This window comes from Rana temporaria, chromosome 1 (assembly GCF_905171775.1).
Source record: "Rana temporaria chromosome 1, aRanTem1.1, whole genome shotgun sequence".
NCBI lineage: Eukaryota > Metazoa > Chordata > Amphibia > Anura > Ranidae > Rana > Rana temporaria.
Window position 1 is genome coordinate 432,321,750 of NC_053489.1, and position 19,347 is coordinate 432,341,096.

The window sequence follows — 19,347 nt, forward strand, 5'->3', positions numbered from 1 at the left end:
CTAACATTTCACAGCAGGGCTAGTTCCTGCGCCCACCAAGAGTAACTGTGAGGGCTTACAGTGTTTTAGCACCACCCCCACCAAAGGCCCAATTTTTCTGCCCCTGTTTAACAGGGGTGCGTAATTACAATTTTTGATCCAATATTTTACAGAGGGGCTAGTTCCTGCGCTCAACAACAGAATCTGTGAGGAGTTGCAGTGTTGTGGCACCAGCACTACTGGCTAAGGCCCAACTTTTCTGCCCCTGTTTAACAGGGGCGTGTAATTAAACATGTTGATCTAATATTTCACAGCAGGGCTAGTTCCTGCACCCACCAAGAGTAACTGAGAGGGCTTACAGTGTTTTGGCACCACCCCCACCAAAGGCCCAATTTTTCTGCCCCTGTTTAACAGGGGGCATGTAATTACAACTTGTGCTGTAATATTTTGCAGCAGGGCTTGTTCCTGCGCTCAACTAGAGTATCTGTGAGGGGTTGCAGTGTTGTAGCACCACCACCACCGCCGCCTAAGACCCAATTTTTCTGCCCCTGTTTAACAGGGGCGTGTAATTACAGGGGCGTGTAATTAAAATTTTTGATCTAATATTTCACAGCAGGGCTAGTTCCTGCGCCCACCAAGAGTAACTGTGAGGGCTTACAGTGTTTTGGCACCACCCCCACCAAAGGTCCAATTTTTCTGCTCCTGTTTAACAGGGGGCATGTAATTACAAAATTTTGCTGTAATATTTTGCAGCAGGGCTTGTTCCTGCGCTCAACTAGAGTATCTGTGAGGGGTGCAGTGTTGTGGCACCACCACCACCGCAGCCAAAGGCCCAATTTTTCTGCCCCTGTTTAACAGGGGCGTGTAATTAAAATTTTTGATCTAATATTTCACAGCAGGGCTAGTTCCTGCACCCACCAAGAGTAACTGTGAGGGCTTACAGTGTTTTGGCACCACCCCCACCAAAGGTCCAATTTTTCTGCTCCTGTTTAACAGGGGGCATGTAATTACAACTTTTGCTGTAATATTTTGCAGCAGGGCTTGTTCCTGCGCTCAACTAGAGTATCTGTGAGGGGTTGCAGTGTTGTGGCACCACCACCACCGCCGCCTTAGACCCAATTTTTCTGCCCCTGTTTAACAGGGGCGTGTAATTAAAATTTTTGATCTAATATTTCACAGCAGGGCTAGTTCTTACAGGGTTCTGGTACTACCAACACCTAAGGCCCAATTTTTTGCAGAGTATATAGGGCAGGCCGTATAGTATATACAGGCGGTCCCCTAATTTCAAACATCCGATTTACAAATGACTCCTACTTACAAACAAAGAGACAACAGGAAGTGAGAGGAAATCTACCCCTGGGAAGGGAAATTCTCTCCTGTAAGAGTTAATATGGGAAAAAGGTGTCTCCACTGATGCTTTATCACTAATCCTTGCTTCCCTAAAAACCCCAAATTTTCAAAATCCAATTGTAATTGGGACAGAAAGTGAGGTGAAATCTTGTGAAAGGGGGCACAGACAGCAAAACAAATGTTACAGGGGTGATGATAACCCTTCCCTATGATATCCAAAAAGCTTAAAAATAGATTTTTTGGCTGGAGCTACACTTACAAAATGTACCTGTTCCAAATTCCAAACAGATTCAACTTAAGAACAAACCTACAGTCCCTGTCTTTCTTGGGACCGCCTGTATACTGCTGTTCAGAGTATATAGGGCCTGGGGGCCCCACTACTTTTCTTTTTTAAATTTGGGGGCGGGGTTCCCCTTAATATACATACAAGACCTAAAGGACCTGGTAATGTGCTGGGGGGGAGGGGGGTACCAATGCTGTTTTTCTCAATCATTTTCATCTATATTGCTGGGACCCAACATTACATTAGAGCCGCAAGCAGTTTAAAAACTTAAATGAGCTCAGGCTGGACTTCTCTTTTAACCACCTAACCACCGTACGCTGTAGAATAACGGCTGCAGGGTGGTTCCTTAACTCTGGTAGGACGTTATATAACGTACTCCCAGAATAGCCCCCTGGGGCGCGCTCACGGATCACGGTAAATTGCTGCTGATAGCGGCCGTTTACCACGTGATCGATCCATCCAATGACGGAGCGATCACTTGTAAACAAACTGGCGTCATGTGATGACGCCGGTTCCTCTCTCCCCTCTCTGTACCGATCGGTACAGTGTGAGAGGGGAGAGCGGGTGGCAGCAGCGCTGTGGGCTGGATCTGTGACAACTGCAGTCACAGATCCATCCATCCATGCTCTGCCATCCCTGCAATACTGTGCAATACTCTGCCTTCCCTGCAATACTATGCAATACTCTGCCTTCCCTGCAATACTCTGCAATACTCGCCATACCCCGCCATACTCTGCCATACCCCGCCATACTCTGCCATACCCCGCCATACTCTGCCATACTCTGCCATACCCCGCCATACTCTGTCATACCCCGCCATACTCTGCCATATCCCGCCATACCCCGCCATACTCTGCCATACCCCGCCATACTCTGCCATACCCCGCCATACTCTGCCATACCCCACCATACCCCGCCATACTCTGCCATACTCGGCCATACCTCGCCATACTCTGCCATACCTCGCCATACTCTGCCATACCCCGCCATACTCGGCCATACCCCGCCACACTCGATGATACCCAGCCATACTCTGCAGTCTTCCTAGCCTAGAGGTGAGATGTGGGGTCTTATTGACCCCATATCTCACTGTAAATAGGACCTGTCTTTCCATATTCCTATTACATATTATAATAGGAATAAAAGTGATGGGGGGGGGGGGGGGGAAGTGTCAAGCTAAAATAAAAAAAAATTTAAATGAACAATAAAGAATATTTTTTTTTTTAAAGCGCCCCTGTCCCCGGTAGCTCGCATGCAGAAGTGAACGCATACGTAAGTCCCGCCCACATATGAAAACAGTGTTCAAACCACACATGTGAGGTGTCGCTGCGAATGTTAGAGTGAGAGCAATCATTTTGGCCCTAGACCGCCTCTATAACTAAAAATATGTAACCAGTAAAAAAATGTAAGTGTCGACTATGGGGATTTTTAAGTATCGTTTTGTGCCATTCCACGAGCATGTGCAATTTTAAAGGGTGACATGTTGGGTATCTATTTACTCGGCGTAACTTTAGCTTTCACATTATGCAAAAACATTGGGCTAACTTTACTGTTTTGTTTTTTTAAAGCACAAAACAGTTTTTTTCCCCAAAGAAAAGCATTCAAAAAATTGCTGTGCAAATACAGTGCGAGATAAAAAGTTGCAATGACCGTCATTGTATTCTCTAGGGTCTCTGCTAAAAAAGCATATATAATGTTTTGGGGTTCTATGTAATTTCATAGCAAATATATGATGATTTTTACATGTAGGAGAGTCATGTCAGAATTGGCCTGGGTGTTCCAGAACGCCTGATGGTGCTCCCTGCATGTTGGGCCTCTGTATGTGGCCACGCTGTGTAAAAGTCTCAAACATGTGGTATCGCCATACTCGGGAGTAATAGCAGAATGTGTTTTGGGGTGTAATTTGTGGTATGCATATGCTGTGTGTGAGAAATAACCTGCTAATATGAAAATATTGATTTTTGCAAAGAATTGTGGGAAAAAATGACAACTTCAAAAAACTCACCATGCCTCTTTATAAATACCTTGGAATGTCTTCTGTCCAAAAAGGGGTCATTTGGGGGGTATTTGTACTTTTCTGGCATGTTAGGGTCTCAAGAAATGAGATAGGCCGTCAGTACTTCAGGTGTGATCAATTTTTTAGATATTGACACCATAGCTTGTGGACTCTATAACTTTCACAAAGACCAAATAATATGCACCAATTTGTACTTATTTTTACCAAATATATGTAGCAGTATAAATTTTGGGCAAAATTTATGAAGAAAAATTACAAATTTGTTAAATTTTATAACAGAAACAAAGAAAAATTCATTTTTTTTTACAAAAAAATCGGTCTTTTTTCATTTATAGCACAAAAAATAAAAAAACCCAGGAGGTGATCAAATACCACCAAAAGAAAGCTCTATTTGTGTGAAAAAAAAGGCCGAAAATTTCATATGGGTACAGTGTTGTATGACTGAGTAATTGTCATTCAAAATGTGAGAGCACCGAAAGCTGAAAATTGGTCTGGTTATTAAGGGTGTTAAAGTGCCCAGTGGTCAAGCACATCCATTAAGGTCACTTTTGAATTATTGCCTTAAAGTGGGGGTTCACCCTAAAATATCTATAGACTGTTATATCCAGCATACTGCTGACATCAACAGTATGCTGGATTATTTTTATTTTTTTTGGTCTGTACGTTTTTCCGTCCTTTTCACCCGGCTTCCGGGTTCTCGCTCCCCCGGGGAGTAGGCATTCCTAAGACGATGCATAGTGATTGACGTGCGCGTCATCGCCTTCCGAAAATATTTGAGGGTGACTCGGCACATTACGGCGCCTGCGCAGTCAGCAAGCGCCGTATAGCACCGTAAAGAGCCCGAGTCCCCATCGGATATTTTCGAAAGGTGATGACGCGCACGTCAATCATCTATGCAGAGCTCCCCTTCGGAGAAAAGGAGCGACACGCCCTCTCTCCGCAAGGAAGAAGACCCGGAAGTGCGGCTGAAGACAGGTAAGTGTACACATTAAAAAAAAAATGACAACGCTACAAGCCTTTATTAAGGCTAGAGATAGGTTAGCCAAAAAGTTAATTTTGAGGGTGAACCTCCGCTTTAAGGACATTTATGGACATTTATGCTTTTTTTTTTAACACTAGCATCAGTGTCACTATATTGGTATTTTTAACATGTTTTTGGTGTTTTGTTTACTTTTTATTAGAAGTTTGATGTGTAAGAATATGTACTGATACCTAGCGCTCATCCATTATGTTAATTTTATCAATAATTTACGCTTCTTCCTCATTTAGTTACATAGCAAGATATTCTAAAAAGGGGCATGGTCTGTTTAAAAATGATCATCTCAAGGAATGTACCACATCCCATCCATTTACTGCAACAAAAGAAACAACCCTCCGTTGGTAATTATTTAGGACTTTTTAGGTACTTTACTCATCACATAATTAATACATCATTAAAAAATCTATTTTGATTTATGATGATATAGCCTGGTAAGTCTGTTGTGCATTGAAATCTTTTGTCTTAGCCCATTCCTCCAGACTATTTCCTGCATAAAGAGATAAGCCAATACTTCCTGTTCAGGTGTTTATAGTTTCTTTGATGCCTCTGAGAAGTTTTTCTTCCTTCTGCCATTTAATGGCTTCGCTGACTGCCTTTACATAATGTGGTACTAGAGCGAATCTTCTGCACTTGCGGAGTCATCCAAAACAAACTCCATCTCCACTTAGGCCTCTTCGAAATCTTTTACTAAACTCAACAACCATCCCTTGGCAGTCAATGATGCTGGTGAGAAGCGCCTGAACTGGGTGGAATGTGAACCTTGAATGTCTCCACCACTTGCAGTCCTCCCCTCTTTTAGGAGGCCCTGTTGTGAACATTACACTCCTTTTTCTTGATATTCTTCTTGAACAAGGATGTGGCCTGCAGAGCTAAGCAGGCAATCCACACGTCAGGCATCACCTCTTTTACCTGTAAAACATACTTGCCAATGTTGCCTCCTTACATATTTTGATAAGGGTGAAGCATAGGGATCATACAAGCCCCTTAATGCTAATATTCCTTCCTTCCACCTTCAATGGACCTTGCACAGGTGAGGTAACCTGGTGGAAACTGCCTTGGATTTACCTATGGTACATAGAAGGAGTTACTTCATCTTTATTGAATTTATTGATATGAGATCTGGTGGGAGTTTGGATATGAAACCTTACCCATGCTGCTATGAAATAGTCAGGAAAGTTGGGGTTCAGTGCCAGTGGGTTACTTACCTGAAATGACTCTGTGTATCACTATTGACTTACCATGCCTGTCCTCAGAACCAGAACTATGCAGATACTGTTGATAAGGGATCTGATGGCAGGTGTTGGAACAAACAGCACCAGGATGGTTGGGGGCATGTAAGCCAAATGCAAGAATTTTCAGAAAGGGGCAACCTCCATTTCTCTATTAGGTTTTCTTTCACTTTGCTTTTGTAATATGTAATACTGTAAACTTCCACAAGAGGGTCCCATAAACCTATCATCTAAGTTTCTAGCATACATAACTAAGAAATGTTAAAATCTAAAGCAGGGGTGTCCAACCTTTTATCCTTCCTGGGAAGAATATTGGAAGAGGAACCGTCTTGGGCAACACATACAATACACTAACAATGTAAACTTTTTTTATTATAAAAAATAAAAGATGGCAACATAAAAATAGTGCGATATTTGACACTGCTTTTGATAAACTAAGTTATCAATATCTGGATTTAGTAGCAATTCTCAATGAATTCTTAAGGTGCTGATCAGATATTTTGGTTCTAATTTTTCCCATCCTTGAAAATAGTTGCTCACAAATATAGGTGCTGCCGAAAAACTGATTACATGAATAAGGTGTGATTGTAATGAGTAGCTAATATTTTTTGGGGAAGATACAACTTATAAAAGTCCAGTAACGAGACACTGTCACATTTTTCTTCGGTCGTATTAAGTGTACATGCATTTTTACTATATATATATATATATATATATATATATATATATATATATATATATATATATATATATAATATATATTATATATTTTTATTTTTTTTCCTAAGTTTATGATTTTGTGTTGGACCACGGTCATAGCTGTCTTTGGACACATGTAGCAATTGGGCACCCCTGCTCTCAAACATCTGAGGCTTGTAAGGCTTTTCAAAAGTAGTCCTTCACTGTTGTTTAGGCCATAACATGAATGTTTGCTTTGCCTTTTCAGAGCAAAGCAACACATTCACTTTATTGCCATGAGAAGGAGATACCTTTCTCTTCAATCCCCTGCAGCTCTATTTAACTACGAGGAGTGACGAAAGACTGCTTTGTGTAAGATTTCAGTCTTTTCAGTCTTGAGTTTACACATGATTTAAGGCTATACCCACCTCCAGCACTGCCAAACCTGTATCCAGGGTATGGCTTGTATGGCACATGCCCCAAACACCACTTATAAAAAGGTGCTGTGCAGGTATGATGCCAAGGAGGTGTGTGTGTGTGTGTGTGTGTGTGTGTGTGTTATAACATCCCAACAATTCTGCTAGGGCCCCCATCAGATTAACAGATTAAATCACCCTAATTGTGTTGTAAAATCACAAATTTCCCACACTCCTCAATTTAGTGCCACACAGCATTGTGTGTTTCTATTGTGCAGGTGGAACAATCTGCCTGTACTGTACAAATACATGATGCTGCTCCAATGCTTCCTGCAGTGTTCAGAAGAAGACTGTAGTCTACCTCCATCCAGACCTGCTTCATCTCCCGACCCCTGCAATGCTGTCATACTCTGATGTGAGGGAGCTTTGAGAACATTAATGTGAGGGGGACTCTGAGGACATTTGTGTAAAGGGGCTCTGAGGACACTAATGTGAGGGGGCTCTGAGGACAAAGATGTGAGGGATTCTCAGGACACTAATGTGACACTCTGAGGTAGAGCTGCACGATTCTGCCTAAAATGAGAATCACAATTTTTTTGCTTAGAAGATAGATCACGATTCTCACGGCGTAACATCTTTCACATTAAAACCCCAAAAATTGGGCTAACTTTACTGTTTTTTTTTATTATTATTCATTGAAGTGTATCTTTTCCCAAAACATTGCATTTGAAAGACCACTGGGCAAATACAGTCTGACATAAAATATTGCAGCAATACCCATTTTATTTCTAAGGCCCCGTACACACGACCGGATCTGTCCGTTGGGATTTATCCGCGGATCAGTTCCAGCAGACAAATCCGGTCGTGTGTACGGCCTAGCGGACATTTTTCGGCAGAGATTTCTCCAGCCGACGGTTTTCAAGCAGATAAAAATTTCTTAGCATGCTAAGAAATCTATCCGCTGGAAACTTGTCCGTTGGATTGATCCGGTCGCCTGTACAGACTCACCGGATAAGTCCAAGCGATCTCCATCCCTTGCATGCGTCTAAGTGATTTGACGCATGCGTGGAAGTATTTACCTTCCAGGGTCGCGCACGTCGCCACGGCGACAGCGCGGCACGTCACCGCGTATGTTTTCCGCAGGGATTTTGATCTGATGGTGTGTACAGCCCATCAGATCAAAATCGGGAGCAGAAATGTCCGCTGGAAACGGTCCGGCGGACCGCTTCCAACGGATATCCTCTCGTCTGTACGAGGCCTAAGGGTCTCTTCTAAAATATATATAATGTTTGGGGGTTCCAAGTAACTTTCTAGCAAAAACTTTCTTTAACTTAAGAAAAAAGTGTCAGAAAAAGATTTGGAATTTAAGTGGTTACATTTCCTGCATTTACACACACAAGTTGGATCTAAGAAGGAAGTTAGTTACAATGTTTCATGTTACAAACTTGGCAGACTGCCCGGATTTTTTCTTTATACACACAGCAGTTTATCCCTTTGATCTAAACTTGGCAGACTGCCTGGATATTTTCTTTTGACAGATGAGTGAGCAGATAAAGTCTCTCCACTTGTTATATGACAGAATTGGCAAACTCAGCATTGGAAATCGTCAGGGGGGTTGAATCGAGAGCACAATTTTTTAACGATTAATTGTGCAGCTCTACTCTGAGGACACTGATGTGAGGGAGCTCTGAGGACATTAATGTGAAAGCACTCTGAGGACATGTGATGATGTGATGTGATGTGATGATCCAAGAACTTTGATATGAAGAGACTCCAGATGTAAAGGAGCTCTGACATAGTTGCCAACATTGTAAACATTTTTATAGGGACACTTTTTTGTCTGTAGGCAGAGTCTTATTATAATTAGGGGGGGGGCATTTGTTTGTAGGTGTGATATAGCGGGGAAAGAAAAATGAGACGCGGCACAAATTGGGCATGGTTTAACATCAGGTCTCCCCCAGTGGAGCCCCCTTTCATCAGGTATCCCACAGCGGTGTCCCCCTTACATCAGGTATCTGCCAGCATTGTCCCACTTACATCAGGTGTTCCCCAGTGGAGCTCCCTTTACATCAGGTATCCCTCAGTGGAGCCCCCCTTTCATCAGGTATCCCACAGCGGTGTCCCCCTTACATCAGGTATCCGCCAGCATTGTCCCCCTTACATCAGGGGTCCCCCATTGGAGCCCCATTTACATCAGGTATTCCCCAGTGGAGAAGACCAGAAGTAACAAGCCGAGGGGAACAAAATAGAGGCAAAGCCGGCCGGATGGCTGCCAATAAAAAGCTGCCCCCCCCCCGCCCCGTGGCCTTTCCCACAACAGTTCACAGACAGACCGGGGGTGGGCGACAGCTCAATTTCTATTGGCAGCCACCTGGCCAGCTCCACCTGTTGTTTGTTCCGCTACGTTACTTCTGGTCTTCTGTAAAATGGCCAACCTCTAGCGGCGGCAGTGAAAATTCAGGAAAACACGGAATTCCCAGGACATTTCCTGGGAAAAAGGTCTAAATCTCTGTAATGTCCAGAGAAATTCGGGACAGTTGGCAAGTATGCTCTGATGTGATGGGGATCCTGATATAAAGGGGAGATGGGGGAGCTGCCAGGTGAAGAGGCGACACTGATGTAAAGGAGGAACTCTGATATGAGAGGGGCGTTGATATGAAAGGGGGTAGACTACAATGTGAAAAGGGCTCCTAATGTGAAAGGGGCCTTTGTCAAGAGACAGGGACTACAGAGACAGGGGAGAGTGACAATATGATTCTCACAGCAACGTGAGTTATGCTTAGGCAAGGGGCTGGAACCTGGTGTGACTACACTGTCACTGTAACGTTACTAAGGTGGATTAGACTGCACTTACAGCACCGGGTTACTGAATTGTTAATTAAAATAAGCTTGCCTTGAATTTTTGAGTTGATAATGTGGTAAAGTTATCTAAAATACACTATGAGTGTCAGATATTTGGACTGAGGTACAATTTCATTGCTTGCCATAGGCAATATTTTGCAGAAAATACATCCCTGTGCCAATGAAAACACTTTCACATAAAGTGAGTCACATGCTCCTTCATACTCAGAAAAATGTTGTTCCTGGGCCTAGTGGGTAAAAGCATCTGCCTGTAGAATTCTTGAATATATTTGTTACTAATGGCCTGTTATATATGCATTTTTTCCCAGAGTGAGATTTTTCTCTATATATATTGTAGAATGTATGTGAGTGCACTCAATTGCTCTGTTTCTAAAGCACAAAAATGACATGCTTATCAAAGCACATGCAGGAAATGTTTCAGAACTGTACATAATCTTTAAGCCTAGGTTCACATTGGAGCGATTTGTCATGCGATTTGAGAGATCAAATCGCATGACAAGTCGCAGCCTATTGGCGGCAATGGCACTGTTCCAATCGGTGCGACACCGATTTTGCGGCGCCGCACCGATTTGCAAAAGTAGTTCCTGCACTACTTTTGCCGATTTCAGGTGCGATTTCTATAGACATCTGTGTATGAATCCACACAAATGTCTATCAAGTAGCACCTGAAATCGCGCTGACCTTGCTACTTTAAAATCGCGCTACTTCAAGTAAAGTAGCACGATTTCAAAGTAGCATCGATGTGAACCAGGGCTTACTGAAAGTTCAACATGTGAACTCATATGACCCCTATGCTTTAAAAGTATGAATACATCTGACTCACCTTTTACATACTATAAATAATAAAGATTTATGTTTTTTTGTTTTTTTTACTTGTGGCAGGTTGACCTTTTATTAAATAAGAAAATATGCTTCAATAAATTATCTTACATAATAATTAAAAACCTGGAAATAATATGAAGCAGTTCATGGAAACTTTTAAGCCCCATAGACACAATTAGATTTTCTGCAGATTTTTGTCTTCGGATTTACCAAAACCATATAATATGAGGTCAAACCTTAAAGTGGTAGTAAACTCTGTACTACCACCTTTACCTACAGGTAAGCCTATAATAAGGCTTACCTGTAGGTATAAAGAATATCTCCTAAACCTGTACGGTTTAGGAGATATTCCCCTCGCAATGAGCCGCTGATTGCAGCGGCGCAAGCGCAGTGGGGATCCTTGGCTAAAGGCCCGGCAGCCGCCGGACCTTGCCAGAAAGAAGTCTCCCACGCGCATCGACATCGCCGCTCCAGTCAATCACAGCGCTGGAGCGGCGATACCCGGAAGACACGTTGAGGCAAGATGACATCTCCCTAGGCGTGGACCAGGTAAGTTCCCCACACCTTGTTCCAAGGTAAGTATTTCATAATGAGCTAGTATGCGGTGCATACTAGCTCATTATTTATGCCTTTTGCCTTTCAGGTGTGTAAAAAAAAAAAAAAAAAAAGCTGCTGCGGGTATACAACCGCTTTAAGAGTTTCAATTTGTATGCAATCAAGCAGGCCCTTGCACTACATGGTTTTGATAAATACGAAGACAAAAATCTGCAGAAAATCTAATATGTGTATGGGGTATTACTGTAGACAATTGATTTTAAATGAACTGGTTGAAATCTAATACAGTAATACCTTGGTTTGCGGGAAAAATTTGTTCCAGAAGCATGCTTGTAATCGAAAGCACTCTTATATCAGAGCAAATTTTCCCATAAGAAATAATGGAAACTCAAATAATTTGTTCCAAAATGATCCCAAAATTATCAAAATGTGAGCAAAAACTCATATTAATACTGTACAGTACCTCTGTGTTGAAAAAAAGAAGAATCACAGTTTTAATGTAAAAAAAAAAAAAGAAAAAAAGAATTACACTCACAATGTTAAGAAGTCTGGAGCTCATCCATGTAAAGGTCAAGGGCGGATCCAGAGTCTAGTCTCGGGAGGGGCACTGCCAGAAAATAAGGTGTTGCTTACAGAAATCAATTAGGTGTCCGGTGTGTCCGCTGCAATGTTGCAGTACCGCTAAAAAATCAATGATCGCCGCCATTACTAGTAAAAAATATTTAAATATAAATGCCATAAATCTATCCCATAGTTTGTAGATGATTGTCAGGGACTGCATACATGGTACAAGAGATGGTCAGAGACTGCAGACGTGGTACAAGAGATGGTCAGAGACTGCAGACGTGGTACAAGAGATGGTCAGAGAATGCAGACATAATACAGGAGATGGTCAGAGACTGCAGACATGATACAAGAGATGGTCAGAGACTGCAGACATGGTACAAGAGATGGTCAGAGACTACAGACATGGTACAAGAGATGGTCAGAGACTGTAGACATGGTACAAGAGATGGTCAGAGACTGCAGACATGGTACAAGAGATGGTCAGAGACTGCAGACATGGTACAAGAGGTGGTCAGAGACTGCAGACATGGTACAAGAGATGGTCAGAGACTGCAGACATGGTACAAGGGATGGTCAGAGACTGCAGACATGGTACAAGAGATGGTCAGAGACTGCAGACATGGTACAAGAGATGGTCAGAGACTGCAGACATGGTACAAGGGATCGTCAGAGACTGCAGACATGGTACAAGGGATGGTCAGAGACTGCAGACGTGGTACAAGGGATGGTCATGGTACAAGGGATGGTCAGAGACTGGAGACATGGTACAAGAGATGGTCAGAGACTGAAGACATGGTACAAGAGATCAATGCAGCCTCATCAGTGCCCATCATTGCAGCCTCACTGTACATATGAACGCAGTCCCACTTTTGTATATTAATGCAGTCCCACTTTTGTATATAAATGTAGCCCCACTTTTGTATATAAATGCAGTCCCACTTTTGTATATAAATTCAGTCCCACTTTTGTATATGAATGCAGCCCCACTTTTGTATATAAATTCAGTCCCACTTTTTGTATATAAATGCAGCCCCACTTTTGTATATAAATTCAGTCACACTGTATATATAAATTCAGTCCCACTTTTGTATATAAATGCAGTCCCACTTTTGTATATAAATGCAGTCCCACTTTTGTATATAAATGCAGTCCCATTTTTGTATATAAATGCAGTCCCACTTTTGTATATAAATTCAGTCCCACTTTTGTAAATAAATGCAGTCCCACTTTTGTATATAAATATAGACCCACTTTTGTATATTAATGCAGTCCCACTTTTGTATATTAATGCAGTCCCACTTTTGTATATTAATGCAGCCCCACTTTTGTCTATGAATGCAGTCCCACTTTTGTATATAAATGCAGCCCCACTTTTGTCTATGAATGCAGTCCCACTTTTGTCTATGAATGCAGTCCCACTTTTGTATATAAATGCAGCCCCACTGTGTATATTAATGCAGCCCCACTTTTGTATATGAATGAAGCCCCACTGTGCATGGCACTGACCATGGCATTGTCTCGATCACACACAGCAGGTATCTCCTCTCTCGACGTGTGTCATGGAACAAACAGGACCTGTAGGTCTGTGTTTGGCAGGGCAGTGTGCTCTAGCAAGGTCCCCCCTAGACGGGCTTGTGTGATAGACAAAACACTGATTCAATCAGTGTTCCATCTCCATCTACTATCACATGAGCAGGTCTAGCACAGGCAGCACAGCCGAACACAGACCCAGCTCTCACACACAGCGAGAGATGCCCGGTGTCATACACGCAGGAGAGAGAGGGAGCGCTGCAGTCAGCTACAGCTCAAAGCAGCCTCAGGACAGGCAGCCTACCGGATCGGCCCTGGTGATGACAGAGAGAGAGTGAGAGACTCGACAGCGGCAGCTGCAGGCACTGCAAAGCAGTTTAAAAAAAAAATCTAAAAAAAAAAAAAAAAAAAATTTTTTTTTTTTAAAGCCAATGTGACATGATTGTCACGGGGGGGCAATTGTCCTGTTGCCCCCCCCCCCTCTGGATCCGCCGTTGGTAAAGGTGCTGGTGTACAGTATACAGCACTATATGTGGCCAGAGGTTCAGGGGCGATGGTGGCTCCCAGTCCCAGCGCTTCCTGGAGTACTCAGACACTCTGGAACTGTTGACATCACTTCCGGGTGCTCCAAACGCATGTTACGGCTGCCCCACCCAGCAGGGAGTGTCTCTGGGTGTCTCAGACACTTAACTATGTATGGCCAGTTTTTTAAATTTAGAGACAGTTTCTAGTACAGCAAAAAAAAACAAAAAAAATTCTAGTCACATAGTAGGAAATGTGGAACAAAGCAGGAAAGATTCAGAAAATACAAAAAGATGTAAACAAATAAATGTATACATATGCCAGTGGAAAAGTTAATATATTTAAAACACAGTTTAAAGATTTCCTTTAGTGACTATTTTTTTTTACTGCAGAGTTTTGAGAATTTTAGTGCATTTTGGACAGAAATAAGAACACCTGATCCCATTTTTCAAGCTGTGTGCGCTGGATCCAGAAGCAATTTATAAAGTTGGCTTCATATCAAATGCTAATAAATGATCATGCAGAGAAAACTCTTGACCTCAGTAAAAGACTGGCAAAGTTTTTAAATGTAATTCGAGATTTTCCTAGCTTGTGACGGAAAATATTGATTATATGAAGACAGGAGGCGAGTATCTTATGCATTATCTTTCTTTAATAATGCCCATAGCAGAAATACAGTAAACATTTATTGTAACTTAAAAGAAAAAATTCAAAGAACTACCCTTCCCAGCAGTCCCTGGGCCAGCGTAGCCCCTCCCAGACCGTAATCTATATAAGGGACTGTCTGAGGTAACCTATTCCTCTTTCTTCATGCGAATTAGTGTAAACAGGAACCGAAAGTCCAATTAGACCTCTCCGCAGCTGCCGGGAACCTTCCGACCGGAACACAACATCTGAATCTGGAGGAAACGAAAGGACAAGGCCAACACGGACCAACTTCATCCGGACCAACTTCATCCCAACGGGGACTATAGGAAAACCAAAACCATTCGGGGGCCGACCGGTCAGTCGTCTTCAGGAACATGGACCAACGGATTCAGTCAACGGCATCCCGGCTCCGGATCTGGAACGTAGTAGGAGCCTCCATCTGCGGTGAACTAAACCCATGGATCGAAACGGAACAGCAATCCCGACGGGGTTAGTGAAAACGAACTGCCGGGGCGTACCAGCCTCCGACTTGCAGGGTGTGTGGTTCAACAGTCTAGAACGAGAGAGAGACAACCTCGTGACAGGGTTGGGTCGGGAGGGAAGATACTCGCCTCCTGTCTTCATATAATCAATATTTTCCGTCACAAGCTAGGAAAATCTCGAATTATACCTCAGACAGGAGGCTCATATCTTATGCAAGTTCAAAGCTATAACAATGCATATATAGATGATAACAAATGAAACAACTACAAAATTGATATAGATATGTGTTCCTCCGGTCCAAGCAGAATTGGCAGAAAGCAATCGTGGTTACCAGTCCGCCGCTAGCCGTAAATCCTATAGGGAGCCGCCCGGGGTGATGACCTAGGAGCCACCGCTCCTCTGGAGGGGTGGGCGCCCAACGGGGTTACGTAAGACCCTGCCATTTCCATGATTGATCGTGCCCCTCTGGCTAGCGTAGCTGAGGAAACCGGAAACTGAGGTTTAGCGTAGGAATGAGGAGTAGGAAGAGATGCGAAGATCGCAGTGGGACCGTGAAGGACTAAGAAATCCGTAGACAACGGAGTACGATGTGCGGGGAAGAACGGGTAGAAAAAACCGATGAAGTCCCGCCGCTATCCTACGCACGACGGAAAAACCCAGACTCTCCGAGGCGGGATCCGACACCTGGAATGGCCAACGTCGTGACACCCGATATGCGTCTGACGGAATCAGACACGAGGGGGCAGTAGCTCAAACGACAATAACCTCCGACAGAGTGAGATTGTCCCCCCAGTCCTGGCGCGTGGTCAGGACCACTGATCACCTCCCAAGAGCGTTGATACCCTGGGTGTGATGGGCTTGAAACTTAACGCTTACTAAGTCGGTACACCATGGGTGTTATCCCACCGGTAGTAAGTCTACAAGGGAGCGGTAGTCCGAGTTCGCAGCGCGGAAGGCGCAGGGGAGCTATAGGACCTCCCGGACTCAAACGAGTCCACCAGGTAGTTGGTCATCTCAGACGAACGCCTTCATGAGGTTAACTTGTCGTTGATCACCAACTAACCCAGAGTCCTCCGGATGATCGAAATGTATATCTAGTCCCAAGGCCTAGATCAAGGCAAGTGGAACCCCCGTTATAAAAGAAAAGGTCGCTGTCCGTGACCGACACCCCGAAAACCCAACCATGCAAAGAGAAGTAGGACGTGCGTCGTGAATAGAGGGTGCAGATCCCCGTACAGACTGGGGAGAGAAAGGATCCCATAAGGGAGCAAGGGCCAGGAACACTGACCGGTGCAGTCGTCAGTCGATGGAATTGGGCGGGTAACGAGAATTCCAATCTAACACCATAGCGGAAGTGCCTGGGGTACATTTCGCAGCTGGAACGATGTCACGTTCCAGGCAGAAATGTCAGAGATCTTGCTAGATCCGTTAGGATTTTGGGTCAAGGACCCCCCAAGCGAAGGTCGTACTGGACCGCGGATACGGTGTCCATACGCAAGAACACACCGTAGGTGGACGTGTGTGGCATTAGAGTCCTGATGGCAAGGCGGTCGTCAGAATTTCCACGTGTGAACGTGCAGCAGAGACTGCGCTGTGGGCCACGCCCCTCCTGTGGACGAGGGACCGCATCGAGTACCCCAACCGAGGTGGTTGGCAACCTATTCCAAGATGAATCCGTCGTGGAGTTGCAGGTGGACCTGTCGTGCCGTCTGTCGACCTGACGTAGCCACCACCGTAGTTCAATTATGGCTTCCGTGTCCAGAGTGACGACGTCTGCACAGTGAAGCCCCTGGCAAAGACGTAGGGACTGAGACTCTGAAGGTCTCGATAGTGAAAAGAAGCTGGACAAATGGCCTGGATTAACGCCAGAAACAGGCCGACCAGGCGAGCCAGTCCGCGTAAGGATACCCGTCGTTAGCCCAGCACGATACTGACCTCGTGCAGATGGCGGCCAAGTGGTCATGGGTAGCCGAAGGACCACTAGGTTGGTGTCCACCAAGAACCCTAAAACTCTACCTCCTGAGATGGGGAGAGGATAGATTCCCTGTGATCTATGGGGGACTGTCCCGGAGGCGTGTTCGTTCGCCAGGCGAGGGGTACGAGCCATTAAGAGTAGGTCGTCCAAGTAGATAATCAACCTCACCCTTTGTGTCGCAGAATGTCGTCACTGTATACGGTAATTACGAGAGATTTCTCAAGTTACTACCGGGCGATAACCGCCCTCCTTTCCTGACCAGGAAGACGTTGTTGGGGAAACCCGGGGAGAGCGGGTCCATCTCCACTATCGTTTGGGTGAACCAGAGGCCCTGCAATTCGTTGTCTATTAGGGCGGTGTTCAGGTCTGAAGACCGAGGAAAGAGGGACTAGGTCCATCTCCGGTCCTATAATCCTGATAGACCGGCACTGTACCGTGTTAGACTTTGATGACGTTTGGGCTCATCCGGGATGGAATAGAGCCCTACCGTCTTGGAATATCTTAATCAGCGTGATCCCGACTAGCCTGCCCTCGGTGGTCGGACCGGGGTCTGATTCGGCTAGGTGAGACAGCTGGGGAACAAGCCACGTTAAGATTCGAGCGGCGGTGTCCAGTCGGACCCGTAGTGTCCACGCATCCCAGGAGGCGACCGCCCGTTGGGCCCAGCCCCGATTTGGGACAGGTCAGTCGGCTGTTCAGCGGCGTGGCCTGCTCACTAAGGTGTGGGATGATGGTGATAGGTCCCAAAGATCCAAGGCCCTGGTCTGTATGATCCGAAGGACCTCTTTATTCCCAGCTTGGGGGATTTCCTGTGTATGGTGGGATACCCCCAGGGTATGGGGTTCACCTCGGGAGTGTGCACAGCCATAAATGGTAAAGGAAGGGGGTTACGCCCTGAAAATGATTCGGTGAGTTTTTCGACCGATTTTCGGGTCCATTATGTGATATATTGGATCACCTCGGGCGGAGGTGCCCAGTCATCGGAGTGTGGATGGCATATCGCCCCCGGATCTATAATGGCTCTCTACGAGAATCCATAGAGTGTCACCCTGGGAACAGGGTTGGCGTCGTCATAGAGCGCCATGTGCCCACTGCCCTAACACTCATCATCATTCTCATCATCTACAACCTCAGACTCAAGGTGTTAGCCGCCTCAGACTCCGCGGACAACTCTGGAAGAGTCCACGAATGGGTCTGGCTTAGTCCGTCTAACGGATCGCTGCCTCTGCATGTGCATCTCCCCGAGGCTCGGGGGTCGGTCACAGTCTTGGAGGGCAGTGGGTCGGCAGTCCGGGTAGGGTACTGCCTGGGACATATTATTTACTTCCCCTGTCGGGGAGTCAAGGGCCACAGAAACGTGGCAGTGTTTTGGAACGCCCAGCCCTTCTCAGGGGCGGTAGACCGTTGCCGGATGGTCCGGGCATATGGTGTGCAGGCGGGGGTAACCGACGCCATGGTCGTAAAGATTGGTCTACCGATCAGTTTTGGCAACTGTGTAACACTGTTGAGATTTGGCCTCCTAGGACTGTGTCCACCCTATCCGGGGTACCGGCATGAACAATGCCATGATATTCATTAAATTGTAGAATCTTTGTACAATTCAATACAATTTTTTATACATATTTGTATAATTTATTTATATAATGAATATATAATTTGTATAATCCATCTGGATTTAGTTATATATTATAAGTAATAATATATATTAATAATAATATCATTAATAATAAATGTATTTATTCATTCAATCCTTAGATAGTTATTTAATACATTATTTATTAGGAGTATGTTGTAGGGAATAAATTCCCCGGAGATAAACATGCTATAATTTCTTATTTAATTTATTGATTTATTGATCTATCTACATATTGATTATTTATTTATTAGGATAAATAAGGTATATGTTCTAGGGAATAAATTCCCCAGAAATATAATTTGAGTATATATTGAATTATTTATGTAGATTCGGTTATTTAAATTATTTAATTTAATTTATTTATTTATTTATTTATTAGATATTGATTCATTGGAATGAAATATATATATTTATATATATATATATATCTGAAAAGATGTACTGCCATCTAGTGGTTGAAAGCATGGTGAAACAGCAGCAGGTTCCTGGCTACGACACCGCTGGGAAGGACATCCTGCGGTGTGAGGGGAGCCTGACGAGATTCTAACTCCAGAGGCGAAGTCTCGCGAGACTACGGCCTCTGGAGTTCTTATTGGCCCGAGGTTGTGAGGGACGGAACGGTCGATGAGAACCGTTCTCCCCCGTCTCGCTCTCGATACCAAGAGAGGCACCGAAAGAGAGGAGAGGAGGAGAGGAGCGGCCGCGGCGGAGACCCCGCCCCCCACCTGAGCGCGCGAAGGGGAGCGTGGGGAGGGA

The 19,347-nt window shown here is 44.5% G+C and overlaps 1 protein-coding gene across 1 annotated transcript in view; it reads left to right on the top strand.

The window, feature by feature from the left end:
• The window catches only part of ABCG2 (ATP binding cassette subfamily G member 2 (Junior blood group)), a 216,695-nt gene that overhangs the window by 49,150 nt on the left and 148,198 nt on the right, over window positions 1-19,347 (top strand). The gene's annotated exons all lie outside the window — the stretch shown is intronic.